This window comes from Adiantum capillus-veneris, chromosome 30, assembly GCF_014529385.1.
Source record: "Adiantum capillus-veneris isolate H3 chromosome 30, ASM1452938v2, whole genome shotgun sequence".
Taxonomy (NCBI): domain Eukaryota; kingdom Viridiplantae; phylum Streptophyta; class Polypodiopsida; order Polypodiales; family Pteridaceae; genus Adiantum; species Adiantum capillus-veneris.
Genome location: NC_140960.1, coordinates 96674986 through 96688147, shown reverse-complemented (window position 1 = coordinate 96688147; position 13162 = coordinate 96674986). Strand labels below are relative to the sequence as shown.

The window sequence follows — 13162 nt, the reverse complement described above, 5'->3', positions numbered from 1 at the left end:
ATGTAGACAAGTTTTGGGATTTACATCTCAAAGCTAATATCTTTCAAAAGATAGACTTTGCCGAACAAAGACAACGATTCTGTGCGGGATTACCTGAAGAGATGGCCGAATACATCAACTCTCAACGGCCCGGTACTATTACCGAAGTAATCCACCACACCATGGTTGCTTCACGCAGCAATTTCCATGAAGGGGCTAGACGCAATGTCAAGCCCATGGAAAACAAAGATAAAAATGATGCAAAGGGAAAATCCAATGCTCAAAATAATTCCCAAGGCACTTCCAACAACAACAACAACAACAACAACAACAACAATCGGTCCAAGGAAAAGGGAGTTTACAAAGGTAAAAACAAACTCTCTCCTGAAGAGCTTGAAGCTTTTCGCAAGGACCATAAATGTTTCAAGTGTGGGGAGCAAGGACATGGCTATTGTTCTTGCCCCAAGAAGAATACTCGCAATGAGACTCCTAGGGCTTCCACCATCGAAGCTCCAAAAGAGGATGCTCATTGCAAAGGATCATCACTCTCCTATGCTTGGGGAAAGGTAAGAGAGCATGATTCCTTCATCTTGTTTGACCCTGGCTCTACTCTCAACTTCATATCAATAGAGTTGGCCACCAACTTGGGCATTCAAGCTTTTGAGATGGGAGATATAGTAACAGCTGATGCAGCTTTCAAGGGACAACAAGCCTCCGTTACTCCCTTGATTGGGAAGTTGAGGCTTCATGTACAAATCTATGTTGACAAAGAAGATTTCTTCATCTCTCCTCTCCAACATCAGGATGTTATCCTAGGGGCACCATGGTTTGATCGCATGGCTGCCAACATGAAGTTCCGTGAAAGAAGAATTTACTTCACCTACAGGGGAAAGAACATGTATATAGATGCTAGTGAGCGTGGTCGCACTATTTCACTTGTAAATCCTCTTTCTTTTGATAAATCAATGAATAGCTCAGTTTCTGCGTACATGATTTATGTCAAAGAGTCTCTAAAAGCTAATAATGTTTCATCAAATGAAAATGATAGGAATCAAGAAGAGTTAGACTTGTCTACTTTTCTAAAAGGATTCCAAGATGTGTTCATCGATGATATCCCTATGGACCTACCTCCAAAACGAGGGGATGATGACCATCGTATTGAGCTCCTTCCAGGAAGCTCACCGCCTAACAAACCTCCTTATCGAGTCTCACAAGCTCAACAAGAGGAGATTATGAGGCAAGTACAGGAATTGGTAGACAAAGGGATGGTGAGGCCTAGTTCCTCTCCCTTTTGTTCTCCAGTCCTTTTAGTGCAAAAGAAAGATGGTACATACCGTATGTGTGTGGACTATCGAGCACTAAACCATATCACTATCAAAAACAGATTTCCCGTGCCTCGGGTAGAAGATCTGTTTGATAAGCTACAAGGCTCTACCTACTTCAGTAGGATTGACCTTAAGAGTGGCTATCATCAAATAAGGATAGTGGATGAAGATATCCTAAAGACCGCGTTTCGCACAACATTTGGTCTTTATGAATATCTAGTCATGCCTTTTGGCTTGACTAATGCACCAGCTAATTTCAATCGTCTCATGGAGAAAATGTTTAGACCATATCGTAAATTCACTGGAGTGTTCTTTGATGATATCATCATCTACTCCAAATCTTTGGAGGAACATAAGCAACATCTCCAAGTGATTTTTCAAGCCTTGAGGGAAAACAAACTTTTTCTCAACCAAAAGAAAAGTGAATTCTTCCTTCAAGAGATTCAATATCTAGGTCATATTATCTCTCACAATGGTATTCGTATGGATCCATCAAAGTTAGAGGTAATAAAATCATGGCCTAACCCAAGGAATCTACATGAGCTAAGAAGCTTTATTGGTATGTGTGCATACTATAGACGCTTCATAGCAAAATTCTCTCAAGTAGCAGGACCACTACACGACTTAACAAAGAAGAACGTTACGTTTGTATGGACTACTGCTAAGGAGCAAAATGCTTTTGAAAAACTCAAAGAGAAGCTTACTTCCCAACCAGTCCTCGTGCTTCCGGATCTCTCAAAACCATTTGAGGTCCAATGTGATGCTTGTGGTGATTGCCTTGGAGCGGTTTTGCTTCAAGAAGGGCATGCCATAGCATATGAGAGCCGAAGGCTCAATAGTGATGAACAAGTCTTGGGCATTTATGAGAAAGAGCTTTTAGCTGTTCTACATGCCCTAGATACATGGAAGCACTACCTATTGGGGACTCCATTTATCCTACGAACCGACCACCAAAGTCTCAAGTATTTCATGACGCAAACCAAACTTTCCGACAAACAAATGAGGTGGGCAAATTTTCTTTCGCAATTTAATTTCCATATTGCTCACATAGCTGGTAAGCACAATCAAGTTGCCGATGCACTTTCACAACGACCAAAAGTTAATGCGGTGTCTATAGCTACTCACAATGATCTATCCTCTATAATACATGAGTATGCTACTGACCCTGACTTTAGATCGAGACATAATGTCAGCCCTTGCTTTGGGGACGAAAGAGGAACCATTCACCTTGCAGGATGGTTATCTTCTCCACGGCAATAGGCTATGTGTTACCCATTCCCTTCGTGAGAAGGTTATGTATGAATCCCATGCTCCTCCATATGCAGGGCATAGAGGTATTCAACCTACTCTCCGAGGAGTAGAGACATATTTCTATTGGCCTACCATGAAAGTGGACATACAAGAGTATGTTTCAAAATGTGTAGTATGCCAAAAGACCAAGTATGATAGAGGGAAGCAACCTGGATTACTCCAGCCATTGCCTATTCCAAATTCACCATGGGAGAGTATATCCATGGATTTCATCTTTGGATTACCCAAGTCTATCCATGGGAATACAGGAATATGGACAATAGTCGACAGGTTTAGCAAGCAAACACATTTTATTCCTGTCAAAAAGACTATTAAGGCACATCAAATGGCAACTCTCTTCATATCTCAGATTTTCAAACACCATGGATTACCCACATCCATCGTGTCAGATAGAGATCCTAGAATGACCAGTAATTTCTGAAAAGGTCTCTTTGAAAATCTAGGAACAAGATTGAATTTCTCTTCGGCCTATCACCCACAAACGGATGGCCAAAGTGAGATAGCCAATCTTACGATACTCGATCTAATCAAGACTTATGTTATCGAAGTAGATCAATGCTCACAATGGGAAAAGTATTTACCTCTAGTAGAGTATGCCTACAATAATACTGTACATACTTCTACGGTGAAAGCACCTTTCGAGATCATAGAGGGAAGACCTAAAAGTCCTTTGCTACTCAAAGTACATGGGAAGATCTTCACCGCCGATGAGTATAGCCGTGACCTACAAGAATCTTTTCAAAAGATTAGGGAGGCTATAGCCATCTCTCAACAAAGGCAAAAAGCTACTGCTGATAAGCACAGAAGAGCCTTAATGTTAAAAGAAAATGATTGGGTCTTACTCAAGTTTCCTAAGGCTCGATTAAGGCAAACGACGTGCAAAAATCCTACGGGCCATCAAAAGTATTATGCTAAACTAGCAAAAAGATACTATGGTCCTTTCCAAATCTTGAAGCCTATCAATGAGACGGCTTATCAACTCAAGTTGCCCAACCATTGGCTTATACAAAATGCCTTTCATGTAAGCCTACTTAAGCCCTACAAAGGAGAGCCACCAACTGAACCAATTATTGAAGACCCTCCCGAAGTTGAAGACCAAGAAGAGGTGCTACAACCCGAAGCTGTCCTTCGGCATGAAGACAAGGTACTACGACATGGTAAGATAATCCGACGGTATCTTATTAAGTTCAAAAATTATCCTTTTGAAGATGCTAAATGGATGCAAGGAGTACAACTTAAGGATAGTATGAACCTTGTTAATGCTTACAATGCTACATTAGAGTAAGAAAATGTACAATTCTCTTTTAAATGACTCATGTTTTTGTCTTATAAGACTAATCCTCTTTTTAATTGTGCACAAATTTAACTAGTATACATCCTTAGAATCATGTTTGTGAAGACGACGTCTCTCAAACACCAAGTAGAATTTGTCACTCTACTTTGGGAGAATGAAATGGACTAAAGAGCAGACATGCTTGCGGCAGCTATGTCTCCCAAGCACCAAATGGATTAGTCATCCATCTTGGAAAGATGTCGTAGGGTAAAAAAGGGATCCTCTACCCGCTAAGTACGATTGACTAATGACTAAGACTTTATCTCTTTTACCTCATAGTCGAGGACGACTATGATTTCAAGAGAGAGGTAATGTCATAAAATCTAATATCTAACCAACCCAAATGATTTTCTCATATTAAATTGATCACTTAATGTGGGAGAATAAATGGGAACAAGTGTTAAGATATAAATATGTACTTATAGATCTATCTCAACACGGGGCCAATAGTAAAGGGGCCCAAATGGGAGATGGTCTATCAAGAGCAAGGCTAACCAATGGAGCATAAGACCTTAGGGTTAGCTTCATTGAAGACCTCCAATAATGTGTGTAAAAGTCCTTTGACCTTAGGTAAGCTAGGGCTGAGCTTGAGGTGGGAACCCGGCCCAAGCTCAAGGTGCTTGTCCTGCTTGAGGTGCTTGTCGTGCTTGAGGTGCTTGATTAAGATGCTTGAGGTGCTTGACTGGCTCCATGCTTGAGGTGCTTGACTTGCCGCTTGATTAAGGTGCTTGAGGTGCCTTGACATGCTTGCCTGAGATGCTTGTGGGAATACCCCCTAGTCCAAGTGCTTTGTCATGCTTGATGACTAAGGTGCTTGAGCTCCTAAAGTCAAAAGCATCCCTACAAGAGGGGGGCGAGCCCTTTTCCTAGGGATTAGAGAGAGAACACACACTCACACTCACAAGGGAAGCCCCAGCTTGAAGAGGCAGCAAGGACACATGTCAGGTCCCTACCCATGTTACCTTCATGTGTTGCTTGAAGCCTATTGGCTAGGCTTCAAAGGGGTCCAATGATAAATTACTTGAATTATATAATTGTTTTTGCATTTATCAAATCCTCTCTCTTAAAGGGGAAAGGGGGACACTTGTCCCAAGGCTACCCATGTTGCTTGTAATGGCTTCTGCTTGTGATTGGCTAGGCCTGGAGGGGTCCAATGAGCTTCAAGCATGAGCTACAAGGAGGGGTCGACCCAAGCAAGCTAGGGGGGTGCTTAGGGGCTATACTCACCAACACACACTCACAAGCACTCTCATTGTGTACTATGCAAAGTGCAAGAGCTCCCTCTCCTTCTCCAAGCAAGTAGAGGTTGAGAGCCTACACCAACACTCTTGGCTATGGAGTGCAAATCCATCCAAGAGCCATGCTTCAATGCTTGAGCTTGCCATCTATTTCTTCTTCATTACTATGCTATTATGTATGCTAGCAACAAGAGTATGATAAGTGAGGAACTAATTCTTTCTCCTACGAAATGTTTCTTCTTCCTCTTCCCTACCCTCATTCCCTGCTAGCTCTCTCCACCTTCGAAGGTGTTTGAGGTCTTGGGACTGAGGCTTGGTGTAGTTAAAGCTTTCTTCAAGTTTAGGTTATGCTATGATGGTGATGCATGAAGCTTTCCATCTTCATTGCTTCACCTAGGTCACAAGGAACACAAAGAATGTATTGTAACAAGTCTCTTTTTATGGGAGAAATCATAATACAAATGCCTATTGGAGGGGGGACCGGCTCCACATAAATCCGGTCCTCAACTGTTGTCATGTTCTCTAAATTCTCTCTCTTGCAAAAGTATTGTCTATGCCAAGTTAACTAATTGCTATAATTATGTTGCTATCTTCAATTATGTCTACCCGCTATGCTCACAAAATCATTTCTGGAAAGTACTCTCATTAAATTCCGCTACTCTCAAATTGAATAGGCAAATTCCATTACAGAGGTAGCCCCTCGTAGTGTACGGACGTATGAAAGCTACCATGTGCCAATCACAGCGGCATCAATGGAGGAGATCGGAGAAGATGCTTAGTCAGAAGCCGCTGAGGTGGTGCCAGACGAGCATCAAGCTGCTACTCTCTATGGGGTGTATGCAGAGGATCTACAAAATGAAACAGAGGACATCTGTCCAAACGGAGAGCTCTATATAGATATAGGAAGTTATACTGAGCTTTGCGATGATGAGAGAGAGACCTCTTAAAGCCATAATTAGTGGTGGGACAAGCAACATCTATGAGCAGACCTTTGCAATTGCAGCTTCAGTCTCCATCTCACCCGGAGCGCAGTGCTTTTACAAATTTACAGAAATTCAATGAAATCTCTCTACCCAGGAATCTCTCCCCCTTTATGAGTCCTCTCTCTCTCTCTCTCTCTCTCTCTCTCTCTCTCTCTGTCTTTCTCTGTCTCTACTTGTCCATGTTTTCTTCTCCATTCATTCAATATTAAGATTAAATGTTCGCGTGTTTAATGTAGGTATGGATGATGATGACTTTCTTTCTTCTTTGTCACCCCAACAAAGGCAGTGGTACGTGGAGCGTCATCGCTCTAGAGCACCATCACGTGTTCCTACTCCTTTAGCGTATCCCTCTGTTTCGGAGCATGCAACACGCTCCGAAGCTTCGGTGTCGACGAGAGAATCTTCACACTCGTCTAGGCACCGACACTCTAGTGGTGGCGGCGGCGGTTGTTGTGGGGATGCCACCGCCGATGCCTCGACACCACCTTGTGTTCAACGAGGCTCTTTACCCTCCCCTTCTTTGCCTGCCCCGAGACCAGCCACGGCATCGCCATCTACGCCAGGTTTTGTGCGGCTAACGGCCGTTCCTAGCAGCTACACACCACTAGCTACTCCTCCAGGAGTCACCCCAATCGACACTCCTCGCTTCGGGGCCCAGACTCCAGTGGAGACACCTGACGTTCGTACCCCCATCGACATGTCGCTAGAGACCCCTGTCGGGACACCCAGGTTCACGCGTCACCGACAAGAGGGCTTGCCTTACTTTGTCAACTTCAGCGGCGGCATCATCTTGGATGATGAAGACAAGAAGGTGATCTCGCGCATGCGCGGTCTTTGCTCTCATGTGTTTAGACACTACATACTAAACACCTGGAGTGAAGTACCAAGTGATTTAAAAGACAGAGTCATCAGCATGCTGCATAACGAGTTTCCCGTTTCAACACGGGATGACCGCTTCAATGAAGACCTGATGAAGGTTCGAATGCGCGAATACTGCAAGCACAAGCATTTCGAAGTGCAAAAAGCAAGTAAGCATGGGTGGAACATACCAGATTGGCTGGCCAAAGAAGATTGGCAGAATGCAAAGAAAGCAGCGCGCGAGAATCCTGACAAGTGGAAGCAACAAAAGGAGGCAGCCAAAGCGCGAGTAGAGGCGGGGAGCTCGCACCACTTGGGGAGCGGCAGGTGGGCATCATTTGAGGCTGATTTTGTAGGTGTTTTTGCATTGCTCTTTAGGTTTGATAGTTTAGGGTTTAGGGGTTTTTAAATTCTAACATAATGGATTCTTTGTATGTTTTGACAGTGGTCGATGACAGGACGTGACCCCACACCGTACGAGCGCGAGTATGCACGTAGGAAGGGCTTAAACGCCCTGATGGACATTCTGAGTTCTTGCAGCGGCATGGTTAGTATTAGGATTTACTCTTTTCTATTTCTTGTATTGTTTTGTAAATTATATGTTTATTCTTACAGAAAGCTGTCTTATTGTTTTTTTTTGTAGAATCCAATAGATACGCCGCTTGGACGCGATGAGACATCTGATTAGACGACGTCAGTCTAACCGTAGCTAGATAACATTAGTTTCCTTTTGTCATGGCATATGTATTATGAGATGGCGTTTGTACATCCAACAAACGTTGACCCGAGAAAGAGTCAACAACAAGAATATGGTGACATGCAGGGTGATGATAAGGTGCTTCGGCCAGTACTAGGTGCAACTTAGAACAAGGGTTGCAGGATGTGTATGCAAAATGGGGCTTTTCGTTGGTCGAAGGCCGTTTTGAAGCTTTGCCAGGGTGGGTTGAGACAAAATGTTGAAGTATGGTCGATATCCTCGCCAGGTGTTGTCGTGATATAAATACTCAAAGAGCACAGTCAGCACGATCATTTATTGATTGCTATTGTGAGCAAGTTGCATTGGAACAAAGGGTTGCCGAGAGGTGCCGACAATTGAAGAGTGCGGGAAACACAGCTAAGTCAAAGTTTTTTCTTAAAAAAAAAAGGAAATGGTTTCTTTTGAAGCTAATGTCGATCTGCAGTTGCAACAGACGGTGACGAGCAGAAGCCGGGGAAAGAGCCGCCAGTCTTTGGCGAGTTGCATGGGAGCCGCCAACTGCATGAGAACACACAGTAGATGTAGAAACTACATGGGGAGGACGTGAGTGCTGCTGAGGAGCAGCCTGTAGTGTGATCAAGGGAGGGCCGCCTTGAGGTGGCGGGGCTTGGAGCAGTAGAAAGATGGCAGGTTGGTAAGAAGGGGGCATGGCGAGGGTGGCCATACTAAGCAGGGGCTGAGGGCCGCAAGCTCGACAGAGGGAGAAGAGGCGGGGCTGGCCAGTAGCGAGGCACACTCGAGGTGATAGAGAAAGGGTTCTCTAAGCCAGGCCCGGAAAGCACAAACAGGGGTGCAGCCAGGGCTCACCAGCAAGCAACCAAGGGCACACTGCAGAAGCTTTAAGGGGCAGCCACCTTGGCGTGAGCAGGAGGATAAGGTTGAGAAGCCATTTAGAGATGAGGAGCTTTGGAACAGCACGAAGGAGGCGAGCATGGTGGGGCGTCATGTGCAATAGCCGGAAAAGAAGGCCAAGGTGAAGAGAAAGGCCGAGATCTGTGCAGTTACAAGTTGGGGTAAGCATGAGGAGCGGGGGAGTTCGACCGTGAGTAGAAGAGAAGTACTGCCAGTAGAACCGCTTTGAGAAAGCTTGGAAAGAGATCGCCAGTGCGGAGAGGATCAAACTGCATGAAGCATTATGCTATGAAGTCGGCAACTATCGAACTCGCCATCATTGTATTTGATTGGGTTTATGTGATACATAGTTGGGTTGTGGTTTTTTGTCGAGTTAATATTGCCTCGCGTTTTTTGTTGTATGCCCGTGCTAGCGGTGGCTCCGGGATTGTGTGTATGTGAGCAGAGAGGGAGGTAGAGAGATTGTGCGAGCAACTTGTATGTGTGTTCGAGGCGTGTGTCGCCTCCCTATGTGAGTGCGTTTACCGATTGGGGAGTTGTATGCATCGATTGATGTTGGGATATATGGTGTTTTTGATGGGCTTGTGGTGCTGAGGTGTTTATGTGTGAGTGTGTGTGGTCGATGATGCTCAAAGGAGAGCCTGGTAGTAGAGTTTTACAAAAAAGTGTGCATGTGTGGGAATTTCTGTGTGGTTAGGGGTTCCGGATATTCCCTCGGCTATAGAGAGGCGGTGTAGAGTGTGCTGGGTTTGTTCCTCCTTCCCCCTTTCTATCAGTGGTGCCCCCAATGAGGAGCTACTGATTTCTTCTTGGTGAAGTCGAAGACGGTGTCACGGTTTGAAGAGCAGGATCTAACAAGAATGGCATGGTCGGGGTTTCTGACTTTTACAGGTGCTGAAGATGCTGAGGTTTGGCTGCAAGACTACGGCCTTTTTTTGCTGGACAACGGCTTGTCAAGAGAAGAGGGAGTGGCCAAGCTTTCCCGCTCCTGGCTCGTGGAAAAGCAAAGGTATGGTACGAGGGCTTGCAGGTTGAATAAAAACAAGATTAAAGCACATTGGAAGCAGCATTCCGAGGCCAATATGTGGCCAACACCCAGTGGAGTGAAGTGAAGCAGATGATGGAAAACCTAAAGCAAAGCCTTGATGGTGATTTCCAAGCATTCGTGAGGGAGTTCGAGGCCATATGGAGCAAGTTGGTTAAGGTAACTGCCGTAGAGAATGTAGATTTTTTGAAGATGACCAAGTTTGTAGATTGCTTGCATGTAAAAGTGCAGGATAAAGTCGAGATAGATGGACCGTGCACATACAAGGAGGCAGTAGCCTATGCGCAGGGCAGGACGAAGAAGGTTTTAAAGAAGCAACAAGCAAAGCAGGTTTTGGTGAGTCCATTGGTGCCAAGGCCAATTGCTAGGGAAGAGCTTCAGGTAATCCGACCCTTTGTTGATGCACATGTGGTAGCAGTGGAGAGGCGTGATGACAGAGTAGAGACGATACCGTGTGGGCCTATGAGGCCTCAGCCGCTGCAGAGAGGAGTCTACCGAGTACCGCCTGATGTGCTTGACCAAGTGACTTCCAAAAAGAAATCAGTGGAGAAGATAGCTGAAGTGCCCAAACCGGTGCATTTTGTGGATAAAGCCGAGGTGTATTCGAGCTATAGCAGTGCCTTGGATATGGATAGCACATGGAAAACGGAGTCTGCTTTCTCAAAGGTATGAGACATATGATGTTATGCATGTCGATAAGGTGGTCAAAGAGCAACAGATTGCAGGTGAAGAGACATTTTGTGCGGACCAGGGGATTGGGAAACCCTCTCTCTTGCCTTGTGATGGTATGGCCATGTTGACTGAAGAAGAGTGCTTCGATAAAGCAGACTGGGGGTTCGATGATCCAGTGGTCGATGTAGATGACGAGTCACAGGTTTTGGTTGCTGCGAAAATACAAGGTATGCAAGGCTTTTTGCCTGCTTCAGTGCTGTTTGAAGCGCCTACAGATGAAGGTATGCCAGCATTTGCTTCGGATGATGAGTTACTGCAGGTGGGTGCCATGCTGTTGATTAATATGCTGTTGAAAGTGGCTATGCAAGCGCCGCTATGCCAATTGCTACAGGTTGTTTTTCTTGAATATGGTGATGCTATGGAGGAGTCTCTAGCCGATGGCTGGGGAACACAGGATGCAGAAGTTGTGCAGGGTGTACAGGCTTGTTTTGGGTGGGAAAATGATTTACGCATGCAGTTTTTTGAAAGATGGTGTTATCAAGCTTTACAGGAATGGTTGGCTACAAATTTATAGGTGCAAAGCAGGGGTGGTGTGCATATTCTTTACAGATGGATGATGATGAGCAATACCATATCTTTGATCCAGGTGGCGTTTACACTATGCTTGGGGAAGCCTGCGGCTTTCCATTTGACCCGGGCGGGCTCTACAGCATATGAATATCTCTCTCTATCTATCTAATGCTTCTTGTACATAATCTCTATCAATTTTTTCTTATGCAATGCTATATTATCTACATAATGATGTGGTCGAGCATAAATGCTCAACAAGGGGGTGGGAAATGATGGTACATCCAACAAACGTCGACCCGAGAAAGAGTCAACAACAGGAATATGGCGACATGCAGGGTGATGACAAGGTGCTTCGGCCAATACTAGGTGCAACTTGGAACAAGGGCTGTAGGATGTGTATGCAAAATGGGGCTATTCATTGGTCGAAGGCCGTTCTGAAGATTTGCAAAGGTGGGTTGTGACAAAATGTTGAAGTATGGTTGATATCCTCGTCAGGTGTTGCCATGATATGAATACTCGAAGAGCACGCTTGACACGATCATTTATCGATTGCTATTGTGAGCAAGTTGCATTGGAACGAAGGGCTATCGAGAGGTGCCGACCATTGAAGAGCGTGGGAAACGCAGCTAAGTCGAAGTTTTTTCTTTAAAAAAAAGGAAATGGTTTTTTTTGAAGCTAATGTCGATCTGCAGTTGCAACAGACGCTGACGAGTAGAAGCCGAGGAAAGAGACGCCAGTCTTTGGCGAGTTGCATGGGAGCCACCGACTGCATGGACACACAGTAGATGTAGAAACTGCATGGGGAGGATGTGAGCGCTGTTGAGGAGCAGCTTGTAGTGTGATCAAGGGAGGGCCGCCTTGAGGTGGCGGGGCTTGGAGCAGTAGAAAGATGGTGGGATGGTGAGAAGGGGGCATGGCGAGCGCCGCAAGCTCGACAGAGAGAAGGGAGGCGAGGGTGGCCATACTAAGCAGGGGATGAGTGCCGCGAGCTCTACAGAGGGAGAAGAGGCGGGGCTGGCCAGTAGCGAGGCACACTCGAGGAGGTAGAGAAAGGGTTCTCTAAGCCAGGCCCGGAAAGCACAAACAGGGGTGCAGCCAGGGCTCGCCAGCAAGCAACCAAGGGCACACTGCAGAAGCTTTAAGGGGAAGCCACCTTGGCGTGAGCAGGAGGATAAGGCCGAGAAGCCACTTAGAGAGGAGGAGCTTTGGAACAGCACAAAGGAGGCGAGCATGGCGGGGCTTCATATGCAGTAGCCGGAAAAGAAGGCCAAGGTGAAGAGAGAGACCGAGATTTGTGCAGCTACAAGTTGGGGTAAGCATGACGAGCGGGGGAGTTCGGCCGTGAGTAGAAGAGAAGTACCGCCATTAGAAATGCTTTGAGAAATCTTGGAAAGAGATTGCCAGTGCGGAGAGGATCAAACTGCATGAAGCATTATGCTATGAAGTCGGCAACTATCGAATACGCCATCATTGTATTTGATTGGGTTTATATGATACATAGTTGGGTTGTGGTTTTTTGTCGAGTTTGCCGTCAATATTATCTGCCTCGTGTTTTTTGCCGTATGCCCGTGGTAGCGGTGGCTCTGGGATTGTGTGTATGTGAGCATAGAGGGAGGTAGAGAGATTGTGCGGGCAACTTGTATGTGTGGTCGAGGCGTGTGTCGCCTCCTTGTGTGACTGCGTTTACTGATTGGGGAGTTGTATGCATCGATTGATGTTGGGATGTGATGGTGTTTTTGATGGGCTTGTGGTACTCATGAGGTGTTTATGTGTGAGTGTGCGTGGTCGATGATGCTCAAAGGAGAGCCTGGTAGTAGAGTTTTACAAAAAAGTGTGCGTGTGGGAATTTCTATGTGGTTAGGGGTGCCGGATATTCCCTGGGCTATAGAGAGGCGGTGTAGAGTGTGCTGGGTTTGTTCCCCCTTCCCCCTTTCCAACGTTTATACGTCTTTTTGTAACTATTGGAAAACCATGTATATTTTTTCAATAATGACAATGGTGTTCTAACTGTTACGTTTTCAAAGTTTAACAATCAAGTGATTTTTCCTATGATGCAAACAATCAAGTGATTTTGCCTATGATGTGTACAATTGTCATTGATTTACTTTCATCAATTTACTTTTGTCAGTTTTGTATCTTTATCTACAAACAATACTATGGACGATGGAGTTAATGGTTATATTGTCTTGTGGGTGACTACTTTGGGTCTATATCTAAGCTTGCACTTTCTTTCAAAGGT

The 13162-nt window shown here is 45.2% G+C and overlaps 1 pseudogene; it reads left to right on the top strand.

The window, feature by feature from the left end:
- Nucleotides 1–7769: 7769 nt before the first annotated feature.
- On the top strand, nt 7770–12931 carry LOC147418465 (uncharacterized; annotated as a pseudogene).
- The last annotated feature ends 231 nt before the right edge of the window (nt 12932–13162 follow it).